General features: G+C 36.6%; 4 non-coding genes across 4 annotated transcripts; all 4 read left to right on the top strand.

Annotated features, from left to right (window-relative positions):
- The first annotated feature begins 517 nt into the window (after positions 1 to 517).
- LOC117613678 lies at positions 518 to 679 on the top strand. The gene has a single exon (XR_004583775.1). It is a non-coding gene; the product is annotated as a U1 spliceosomal RNA (small nuclear RNA).
- A 2,211-nt stretch (positions 680 to 2,890) lies between these two features.
- LOC117613679 lies at positions 2,891 to 3,087 on the top strand. Its single transcript, XR_004583776.1, has one exon. It is a non-coding gene; the product is annotated as a U2 spliceosomal RNA (small nuclear RNA).
- A 2,998-nt stretch (positions 3,088 to 6,085) lies between these two features.
- Positions 6,086 to 6,279, top strand: LOC117613680. The gene has a single exon (XR_004583777.1). It is a non-coding gene; the product is annotated as a U2 spliceosomal RNA (small nuclear RNA).
- A 1,537-nt stretch (positions 6,280 to 7,816) lies between these two features.
- Positions 7,817 to 7,978, top strand: LOC117613677. Its single transcript, XR_004583774.1, has one exon. It is a non-coding gene; the product is annotated as a U1 spliceosomal RNA (small nuclear RNA).
- The last annotated feature ends 4,348 nt before the right edge of the window (positions 7,979 to 12,326 follow it).

The following is a 12,326-nucleotide window of genomic DNA, read 5'->3' as shown; positions in this document are numbered from 1 at the left end:
ATTGAGAACATAGACTAAAAGGGGTGATCGGGAACTTCAATCTAACCATGACTCAAAAGAAACCACCACAATGGACTATTTTTTATAACACCCCAATGGACTTATTCACTAACCTAAAAGGAAAGATGAGAAGAGATGAGGGGGAGGAGGGGCAGTGACGCTTCTTCCTCCCCCCTCTATGAAGTTTTCCTTTAAGACTCACAGAGGGAAAGAGTGACTAGAGTTTCTTGGGAGCCTAAACCATTCTTGAGATTTTACTTATCATAATTCTAATTAATTTTTTGACTTGCCCTCATCACTTGAACTAATGTTAATGGCTTGAGGATTAAATTTGTGAATTTAGCAGTTGAGTGTTTCTCTAGATTAATTAAGCTTGTCAAATCGCATGCCTCTCTGGCACTTTTTTCATCATTTTTTAGCCAATGATTATGTCTAACTTAAAGTACCACATCGGAAATGCACAAGAAGTTGAGAGCGAGACTAATGTATTAAAAAGGAACGAGAGGCACTTCAAAACATACTTACCTGGACGGGGTCTATGAGCGATCAAGAAGGCTCATGGCCTAAGTTGGTGACCTCCATTGCACTTAGGAGGGGTTCCCGCCTATGGTCTCCTCAACGTAGGAGAGCCAACGTCATAATTTATTGCAGTGGGGGCCTGCGTTCGCGCAGCCCCTGCCTTAATTCAATATCAACTTTATGCAACTAGCTAGCAAAATTGGCTCATTCCTCGTCTTTCTCAAGTTGATTTACCTTTTTGTCTGGTATAATTGTTTAATATATCCAGTTGTGACATGCAAAAATAGTTATTAATTTATCCCTTCAATTCTGCAGTGACATGCAAAAATAATTTTTAGTAAAATTCAACTGGACCTTTTCTGTCAAACCATCCATAAATTGCTTCATCAATATCAATCCTTGCATATATAAATTTATAGATAAGTGTTACATATTATGTTTTTATTTTATTAATATTTCATAGATTTGCATGGGCCTGGCGTATTACTGCAAGGGCCTAGCGCACCCCATTAAACCTAGTTCAAACTTGCAATTCTTTAGTTGTAGAGAAGAGCTACAGGGCCATGGTCTAGTTGATGATTTCCATCACCATTATACAACGGAAAAAGAACTAGCACCCTCGAGCAAAATGGCCCAAGAAGCTGTTAATGGGTAGTCGAGGTGTAATTCTTAAACCGTTCGTTTATAAAAAAAGCAAACTTTTTATTTATTATAGGTCTAACTCATTTCCAAACTTACCCTCATCACTTGAACTAATATAAAGGGCTTAAAATGATTAAATTTGTGAATTTGAAAAAGTTATATGATAGATTGATAATTAAGTACGTATTATATTTTATGTTTTTATTTTATTTTATTAATATTTCATAAGTTAGTTTAATAATTAGTATGTATGATGAGATTCCCTTAATCCCTCATCCAACGTGAGTAGTGGGCGCTGTTCTGTGGGATAGTTTGTTCCTTTGTAGTTAGATGTTATAGTGGATGAAACTTGATAATTATTAACTAACTTTTAGTTAGAGGTCAGTTTCCTCCACAACCCCACCTAAAAGACGTCAAAGGTTCCTACATAAACCCCACTTAAAAGAGGTCAAGGGTTTCTCCATAATCCCCAATTCCATATACTTTCATTAAGTCATTTTCCTAGTTTAATCCCCCATCACTTGAACTAATATAAAGGGCTTAAAATGATTAAATTTGTGAATTTGAAAAAGTTATATGATAGATTGATAATTAAGTACGTATTATATTTTATGTTTTTATTTTATTTTATTAATATTTCATAAGTTAGTTTAATAATTAGTATGTATGATGAGATTCCCTTAATCCCTCATCCAACGTGAGTAGTGGGCGCTGTTCTGTGGGATAGTTTGTTCCTTTGTAGTTAGATGTTATAGTGGATGAAACTTGATAATTATTAACTAACTTTTAGTTAGAGGTCAGTTTCCTCCACAACGCCCACCTAAAAGACGTCAAAGGTTCCTACATAAACCCCACTTAAAAGAGGTCAAGGGTTTCTCCATAATCCCCAATTCCATACTTTCATTGTTTCTCCTAGTTTAATCCACTCCTTTAAGCATCATTGCGATTGCATGATGAAAAGTGCTAATTAGGGGTCTGTTTGATAATCATTTCAATTTTAGTTTTTAGTTTTTCTTTTTTGTGCTAGAGTATAGAGGAAAATGAGCGTGAGTATGAGATTGAAAGAGATGATGAGAGGGGAGGATGGAAGAGAGGAGTAACAAAAGTGAAAACAATTTGAAATTGATTTCAGTTTTTAGTTTTTGTTTTCAGTTTTGTTACTCCTCCCTCCCATCCTCCCATCTTATCTTTCTTCTTAATCTCATCTCCACTCTCATTCTCACTTCTATTTTCCCTCTTTATCCTCTATACTCTAGCACAAAAAATGAAAACTAAAAACTAAAATTGAAACGGACCCTAAATTTGTTAAACATTAATATTTTGGTGCTAATGGGGTTTGTTCAAAATTGAATATTCTATGAAGATTTTGTATGATTAATAGTGAAAACTAAGAAAAGAGTGAAATTCTAAGCAATTTGGAATCGCACATAGTACACATACCAAACTTTGGCCATACCTTTTTACCAAATTGCAAGCAGCCTTTTGCTTCTCTTATATGAGAAATATAATCCTTTTTTAGAACGTGTATGTAATTGAATATCTTCGTTTTGTCGCCAATATTTTAGCCTTCTCAACACATGTATGCATGCATAACCCAAATCAATTATGCTCTCAGCCTTCGTAGCCCCCTTTTGCTTTTTGTAAATGTTGAACAGTCCCACATCGACTGGACCAATAACCATGGAAGTGAATGGCCCGATAAAAAGAGAAACAAGAGATGTGAAAAGGCATACCTTTCTCTGCCTTTTGGCTAAGATCAAGTGTAGTATCTGTTCTTATCAGTTTAATATCTGATATGTGGGTCAATGATCCACACGATATTAAATTAATTTCTTTACGGGGGAGGGTCCATTACAATAGCTTGCTATTGGGGCTCTCAAGTGTCGCCCAAGCGTTGCACTATTGCATGGGCCTGGCGCACCCCACTAAATTTAGTCTAAATTTTTTAGGGATATTGACTGGAATGGTTGTCTAACTATTGCTTGAGTTTTATTTTGATCGGCCAATTAAAATTTTCATTTTAATAGTCCTTCAATTCCTTGTTTAGTATTAAAATTGTCATAATATCAAAGTCCGTCAAATATTTTGTGAAATTGAGGCGCAAAATCGTCGAAGTCTGTCCATCCCTACAAAGCCATCTCTAGCCCTTGCCCTTCGTTCTCTCTCTCCCCTCTACCCTAAATCTGTGAAGAGGTTGGTGGATATGGTAGGATGAAGGAGAAGAGACGAAGGAATGGCTGGAGTAGGAGAATAGGGATTTAAATGATAGAGCGAAATGGGGTTGTTCGAACAAGAAGACTACTCTCATCGTTTGCTCCACTAACATTGTTGTTTATATGTTCGTTCTCTACGCTTCTCTGTACATCCACTTCATTAACATTGTTGTTGGATTGAATTGGTAGAGCGATTTGCTGTAACTTTTATAATTTAACGGAGAACCTTTGTTATGCTCAAAAGGTAAAGGCACTAGGAGCTTTCTAGAGATGCAGTGGTAGAATTGCCACAACCTTTGAAATTGAAGTTACAAATGAGATAGTTGAGAGGTTGAAAACATTGAGGCCCAAAGCAAATTTTACTGAGCAGAGAGGAAGGTGGAAGACCGTGAACAAGTGTTTGTGGATACAATTGAAAGAGAGAAGAAGCCTTTGGCTCTGGTAGTTGGGTCCAGCAAAACTAGGGTTCTAATTTCGGGGAGCGTCTAACATATGGACGGTTTTACCCCTCAATTTAATGGTAAAATTGACAGACTTTGGGGTAGGACCATTTTGATACTAAATGGAGAGTTGGACTATTGAAATGAAAATTTTAGTTGGTGGACCAACATGAAACTCGAGCAATAGTTGGGGGACCATTTCGGTCCATAACCATTTCTTTTATTTGTTACTACAAGAACATTCTGAAAAAGAAATAAACTTGGCAGACGAGAGATCATGAGATCGATGAAGAAGCGACACAGATGTTGTCTTCGAAATTTCTGAGCGCTCGATTGAAGATCAGAGGTGAGGTCGGGAGAGAGAGGTGCAGCCAGCCACAACCGCTTAGGTCAAAAAGAGAAGAAAAAACGAAAGCTGAAGAGAAGAAAGAGACTGAGTGAAAGAAGAGAGAGTCGCGTGCGAGAGGGTTACGGAAAAAAAATTTTATATATTCTAAGGGATAGGCTGCAACCGGTCTCACATGGAACCATTTTTTGGCCAATCAAACGACGCCACGTGTAACGTACATATATATATATATATATATTGACCGGTTCGGTTCATGTTCATCGGAAGGCTGAACCGTTGACCTTCGGTTCGGTTCAGATTTGTGGCTGACTTTTTTGGTTTAGTCAAAAAACTCTCTTTTTCGATTTGATTTGGTTTGGTTCGATTGGTTTGATCGGTTTATCGGTTTTTATGCCCACCCCTAGTTTTTGTTTTATTCAGATTTCATAGATTTGCATGGGCCTGGCGTATTACTGCATGGGCCTAGCGCACCCACTAAACCTAGTTCAAACTTGCAACTCTTTAGTTGTAGAGAAGAGCTACAGGACCATAGTCTATTTGATGATTTCCATCGCAATTATACAATGGAAAAAGAACTAGCACCCTCAAGCAAAATGGCCCAAGAAGCTGTTAACGGGTCGAGGTGTAATTCTTAAACCGTTCGTTTATAAAAGGTTTAATTACTGTTAAAGTGTAAGACCGAGCGCCTATTTTTGGAGTAAAAAAAGCGAACTCTTTATTTATCATAGGCCTAACTCATTTCCAGACTTACATTCATCACTCGAATTAATATCAAGGGCTTAAGATGATTTAATTTGTGAATTTGAAAAAGTTATATGATTGATTGATAATTAAGTACGTATTATATTTTATGTTTTTATTTTATTTTATTAATATTTCATAAGTTAGTTTAATAATTAGTATGTATGATGAGATTCCCTTAATCCCTCATCCAACGTGAGTAGTGGGCGCTGTTCTGTGGGATAGTTTGTTCCTTTGTAGTTAGATGTTATAGTGGATGAAACTTGATAATTATTAACTAACTTTTAGTTAGAGGTCAGTTTCCTCCACAAACCCCACCTAAAAGACGTCAAGGGTTCCTACATAAACCCCACTTAAAAGAGGTCAAGGGTTTCTCCATAATCCCCAATTCCATACTTTCATTGTTTCTCCTAGTTTAATCCACTCCTTTAAGCATCATTGCGATTGCATGATGAAAAGTGCTAATTAGGGGTCTGTTTGATAACTATTTCAATTTTAGTTTTTAGTTTTTCTTTTTTGTGCTAGAGTATAGAGGAAAATGAGAGTGAGTATGAGATTGAAAGAGATGATGAGAGGGGAGGATGGAAGAGAGGAGTAACAAAAGTGAAAACAATTTGAAATAGATTTCAGTTTTTAGTTTTTGTTTTTAGTTTTGTTACTCCTCCTTCCCATCCTCCCCTCTTATCTTTCATCTTAATCTCATCTCCACTCTCATTCTCACTTCTATTCTCCCTCTTTTTCCTCTATATTCTAGCACAAAAAATGAAAAATAAAAACTAAAATTGAAACGGTTATCAAACGGACCCTAAATTTGTTAAACATTAGTATTTTGGTGCTAATGGGGTTTGTTCAAAATTGGATATTCTATGAAGATTTTGTATGATGAATAGTGAAAACTAAGAAAAGAGTGAAGTTCTAAATTGCAAGCAGCCTTTTGCTTCTCTTGTATGAGAAATACAATCCTTTTTTAGAACGTGTATGTAATTGAATATCTTTGTTTTGTCGCCAATATTTTAGCCTTGTCAAGACATGTATGCATGCATAACCCAAATCAATTATGCTCTCAGCCTTCGTAGCTCCCTTTTGCTTTTTGTAAATGTTGAACAGTCCCACATCGACTGGACCAATAACCATGGAAGTGAATGTCCCGATAAAAAGAGAAACAAGAGATGTGAAAAGGCATACCTTTCTCGGCCTTTTGGCTAAGATCAAGTGTAGTATCTGTTCTTATCAGTTTAATATCTGATATGTGGGTCAATGACACACGATATTAAATTAATTTCTTTAGGGGGAGGGTCTGCTACAGTAGCTTGCTATTGGGGCTCTCAAGTGTCGCCCAAGCGTTGCACTATTGCATGGGCCTGGCGCACCCCACTAAACTTAGTCTAATTTTTTTTTTTTAATTTACGATTATTGACTAAAATGGTTTTTCAATTATTGCTCGAGTTTCATTTTGGTCGACCAATTAAAATTTTCATTTCAATAATCCTTCAATTCTCCGTTTCGTAACAAAATTGTCATATTTTCAAAGTTTCTCAAATGTTTTGTGAAATTGAGGGGCAAAACTATCAAAGTTTATCCATCCCTACGAATAGCTTGATCAAAAGAAGATATGGATTGTGTCAACAGAAGCCACGTTTCTAATAATTATCGATCTGTGAAGAGGTTGGTGGATATGGTAGGATGAAGGAGAAGAGACAAAGGAATGGCTCAGGTAGGAGAATGGGGATTTAATGATAGAGCGAAATGGGGTTGTTCGAACAAGAAGACTACTCTCATCGTTTTCTTCACTAACATTGTTATTGCTTATATATTCGTTCTCTCTACGCTTCTCTGTACATCTACTCCATTAACATTGTTGTTGGATTGAATTGGTAGAGCGATTTGCTGTAACTTTTATAATTTAATGGAGAACCTTTGTTAAGGTAAATGCACTAGGAGCTTTCTAGAGATGCAGTGGTAGAATTGCCACAACCTTTGAAATTGAAGTTACCAATGAGATAGTTGAGAGGTTGAAAACCTTGAGGCCCAAAGCAAATTTTACTGAGCATAGAGGAAGGTGGAAGACCGTGAACAAGTGTTTGTGGATACAATTGAAAGAGAGAAGAAGCCTTTGGCTCTGGTAGCTGGGTCCAGCAAAACTAGGGTTCTAATTTCGGGGAGCGTCTAACATATGGACGGTTTTACCCCTCAATTTAATGGTAAAATTGACAGACTTTGGGGTAGGATCATTTTGATACTAAATGGAGAGTTGGAGGACTATTGAAATGAAAATTTTAGTTGGTGGACCAACATGAAACTCGAGCAATAGTTGGGGGACCATTTCAGTCCATAACCATTTCTTTTATTTGTTACTACAAGAACATTCTGAAAAAGAAATAAACTGTATCGAACATAAAAAATAACAAATTATATTTCTCTATTTTAACACTTCATGTACTTAATAATGCCATAGTATTGGGGATGGGGATGGGAATGACATACCTACCCTCAATTCGACCCATTGTCATTCCTAATATTGGGGATCATTGTTCTTCCATTGCAGACCAAGCCTTGAAAATGTGTCTCTTTGGGTCAGTATGTGAACATAAATGTCATTTTATAAAGCAATTACAAATATCGGCTTAAATTCTTTTGTTACAATGAAAGAGAAGCGAACTCTTCACTTATCATAATTCTTACTAATTTTTTGACTAACCCTCATCACTTGAACTAATGCTAATGGCTTGAGGATCAAATTTGTGAATTTGGAAGTTAAGTGTTTATGTAGATTAATTAAGCTTGTCAAATTGTATGTGCCTTTGGCACTTTTTTCAAGTGATTATGTTTAGCTTAAAGTACCACATCGGAAATGCACAAGAAGTAGAGAGCGGGACTGATGTATTTAAAAGGAACAAGAGGCACTTCAAAACATACTTACCTGGACGGAGTCTATGGGTGATCAAGAAGGCTCATGGCTTAGGTTGGTGACCTCCATTGCACCTAGGAGGGGTGCCCGCCTATGGTCTCCTCAACGTAGGAGAGCCAACGTCATAATTTGTTGCAGTGGGGGCCTGCGTTCGCGCGGCCCCTTCCTCAATTCAATATCAACCTTATGCTGCTGGCTATCAAAAGAGGCTCATCCCTCGTTTTCCTTAAATTGATTTTTTCTTTTTGTCTGGTATAATTGTTTGATATATCCAGCTTTGACGGAGTTTATTCTTAGCCCAAAAACATATATCAGAATTTATTCTAAATCAACATGTTCTTCTGCTAAAAAAAATCAGCATGTTTGTAGCCATTACTTTGCTTCCTCAAGTTGATTTTACTTTTGTCGGTTAGTTTAGTATTCTAAGTCCAATAATTATTAGTTTAGATTCCCTCCCTCATAATCCAACATGTTGTTGATAGTAGAAGAAGCTTTTGCTATAGGCCAACTATCTTCCATGTTTTAATTATCTATATGTAAGTTACAACTATATGAAGGTGTATAATTTATGGAATATTATAAATATGAAGGGAATTATTAACTAAGTAGTTTGTTCCTCCATAAACCCCACTACTGCATGAGCGCGCACCCCACTAAACTTAGTTCAAACTTGCAATCCTTTAGTTGTAGAGAAGAACCGCGGGCCCATGATCTATTTGATGATTTCCATCGCAATTATACAATGGAAAAAGAATTAGCGCCTTAGAGTAAAATGGCCCAGCAAGCTGTTAACGGTTCGATGTGTAATTCTTCAACCGTTCGTTTATAAAAGGTTTAATTATTGTTAAAGTGAGAATGAGCGTCCATTTTAGAGGTAAAACAGTAATTAAACTTTTATAAAAATGGATGTATTTAGTTATATACTCATTACTAACACTAGTGATACAAATAAATCCTACCCCATTTAATTTCTATAAAAGAAACCCAAAAAAAGACAACTGGCACTTTGACGCTCTGTTGAGTGTTTTGAGTTTTTTTTTATAAGATTTAAACAACATTAAAATTAAAATCCAAACCCTCAAACTCCAAACTATTTCTAAGATTTAAACAAAATTAAAATTAAAATTAGAAACACTAGATTCTCAAATTGAAATTAACAAAAGAAAAGAAAAACCTGTGAGCTTTCAATTGAAACCCTAAAACCTAAAACACGAAAAAAGATTAATCAATTTGGGGTCAGGTAGTGGACGAAGGAGACCTTGATGGAGCTGTAAACGAAGGTTTCGACTCAGAACCACAAACCGAGGAGAGAGAAAGAGAGACAAACAAGAGAGAGAGAGAGAGAGAGAGAGAGAGAGAGAGAGAGAGAGAGAGAGAGAGAGAGAGGCGAGAGATGGAGAGAGATAGAGAGAGAGAAAAAAAAACTATAAAACTTCACTTTTTTTGTTTTTAATAATAGGGTTGTTTTTTAGTTTGTTTTGGGTTTGGGTTTTGGTTAGTAAACGGATTTTTTAAGCTTCAGACTTAAAATATATTTTTAAGTTTATAAAATTGGATCCAAGTACGATACCAAACGGGCCATACATATTCTGTGAATTTTGAGACGACAACCTTCAATATTTTAAGGATCAAAGCAAAATAAGAACCCAAAAAAAAAAAAAGATCAAGGGATAGTCAACCTCATCATAAAATAAAATCATTTAAAAATCCTACAACTAATGAACTTGCACATGTAACTCATATTAAAAAGTGGAGTAAATCACTTTCTTGATACACCACTGTTAAAGTCGTTTGGGCGTTATTCTAGATAGGCCAAAAATCACTTATATGGAGAATCTTCTCTAAATAATCACTTTAGATAGTTTTAAGTGATTTTATAGAGAAATACATGGGAGTTGCTTCTGCCCAAAATCGCTTATATGGAGAAGCACATGGGAGGTGGTTTTCCCCATAAATGATTATGGCCTATCCATAATAATTCCAAAACAACTCGTATATTATTCAAGGAGTTTTTATCAAAAATAGCCAAAATTTATCCCTACTTTCATAAATGTCAATTTTTATAAAAACTTTCAATAATAGCCAAATGCTCAGCTAAATAGACTCAAATACCCTTAAAACTAAAACCCAAATAAATGTAAGAAGCAAAGCCCCATTAGATAAAGTTGGTGAGTGACACAGGGCAAACTACACCCAACAAGAAAAAAAAAATTTGAGCTCGCTCGATTTCAAAGTCTCTTCGACAAGAAACTCTATCTGTGATGTGAAACCCATTGAATTTGCAGCCATGGCAAGCACCAAAGTTAAGAGGATTATGACTCAACCCATTAACTTGATTTTCAGGTTTCTTCAACATAAAGCTCGCACTCATATTTGGATCTTTGAGCAAAAGGACCTTAGGATTGAAGGACGAATCATTGATTTTGCTGATTATATGAATTTGATTCTCGATGAAGCTGAATAAGTCAGCATTAAGAAAAACCAAGAAAGTCAATGGGAAAGATTCTTCAGTTGAGTCTTTGTTGATTAATTCAAAGAAACTTTAAGAAAAAAAAGGGCATGGGGTAGGGTAGTCGGGTGGAAGATCTTGGGGGAGTGGTTGGGGATGGGGCAAATGGCCATGGATTTCTTGGGTTGGAGAAAATTTTGTTGGGAGTTGGTTGTGGGTATGGATTGTTCTTGAGAGAGAAATAGATTTGGGGTTGTGGTTGTGGTTTGGGCAATCGGGGCCTTGAGGTGTGGGTGGGGAAAGTGGCTTGGACGTTGAGTTTGACAGGGTGGGTTGTTGAAAGAGAGAGAGAGAAGAGAAAAGAGTGGTGGCAATTGGGATAGGCAGGGAGGAAGAGGTAGCTGAGATGGTGGTGTCTTGTTTTTTTCTTTTTTCCTTAGTTTTTGGATCTCATTGTTTTGGTTTGTATGTTTATTTGGGTTTTAGTTTTGAGGTATTTGAGTCCATTTAACTGAGTTTTGACTATTTTTGGAAGTTTTTATAAAAACTGACATTTATGAAAGTAAAAGGTAAATTTTGGCCAGTTTTGATAAAAATTCAAGAGAGAGTGTTGCTATTTCCACCCCTGTCCTATTTCCCCACCCACCATGTAAATTTGAAAAAACAAAATCCTATCTTTCTACCCACCTTTATTCCTAAAATACCATTTAATTATAATTTGGTACTAAATGATGACATGAGATAATCTGGTACAAAAACAACCCATAGTAATTATGAGCCTTGCCTCCAAATTCAGCCTTCATAGATCAATATATCAAAAACCCAAAAATATTACAATGCCTATAGTCAAATTTCACCATATACAAATATACCCAATTGAATAGGAATCAAAAGAACTCAAAGATGAAACTATATATTTTACCAAAGAGACGAATTACTTAATAGCTACAACACAACAAGCCCATGAATTGCTGGAAATTATTCCATTTAGGGTTCGAAAAATCCAAAAGCAGAACACCAACATATCCATGGAGCTTAGCAATGGTTGCTCAGTGCCCAAAATTCACCAATTACCCACTTAATCCCTCAACATCCTATACAAAATACAATATTCACAAGCTCTCAATTGCATCTTGAGCAATGCTTTCAACTTCATAAAAGAAAATTCTCTTCCTGTTGAAGAATCCAAAGCCTCCCTCATCGTCCTCCTCATTGAGCTCCTCTCTCTCCAATTCCCCCAATATCTCTATGGTTCTTCCAGTTCGAATCACGAAAAGCACTCAATTCCCACAGAGAGATGGGAGGGAGGAATGGATTGGACTGGGATACAATATAGAGGTGGGTGACAATCCGTTCCATCAATGCAGCCCAGCCCGAGGGCGAGGGCAAAAAAAAAAAAATTTCGTTCCAGCGTTGCGCCCAGGCCCGGGGGTGGTGTGGGACCCACCAACTCGGGCCATCCCGAAGGCGAAACCAGCCCTAGGTCCAAAACGCGATTGCTGACGTCAGCTAGCGCGTTTCAAATTTTTTTACCGTTGGCGCGTGCAATGCACTCGCGAACGGTAAAAAAATTTGAACCAGCGCGCGCTGACGTCAGCACGACGCCAGCTCCAACGGTACGCTGCCACGTGTCGCCTCCCCAGCCTTCCGATCTGCTTCTCCAAATTAATCCAATGGCTGAGGCTTTTTTGGGGGAAAAAATCGTAAAAAATTCTAAAAAATTCTGATTTTTTTTTTTTCTATAAATACTTATCAATACCCTTCACTTTCAACACCAATACTCTTACATTTCATTATACTTCTACTATTATTCACTATTTTTACACAACATTTTCCTATTTTTCATCTAGCATTTTGATTTCATATTTTTATGGCTTCTTCTATCGAAACCGGAGGGGCTTGGAGCACAATGGAAGATGTTTCCTTGTGTGAGGCTTGGCTCCAAATTTGTCATTGTCTCGTGTCCAGCAATGAAATGAAATTTTTTCATATGTGGAAAAAAATTCATGCCGAATTTTGTGAAAAAATTGGGCAAAATCGTACTAACGAGGTAAGTATTTTATAA

The sequence above is a fragment of the Prunus dulcis genome, unplaced genomic scaffold (assembly GCF_902201215.1).
Source record: "Prunus dulcis unplaced genomic scaffold, ALMONDv2, whole genome shotgun sequence".
In the NCBI taxonomy this organism is placed as follows: domain Eukaryota; kingdom Viridiplantae; phylum Streptophyta; class Magnoliopsida; order Rosales; family Rosaceae; genus Prunus; species Prunus dulcis.
This window is presented reverse-complemented; position numbering and strand designations above follow the sequence as displayed.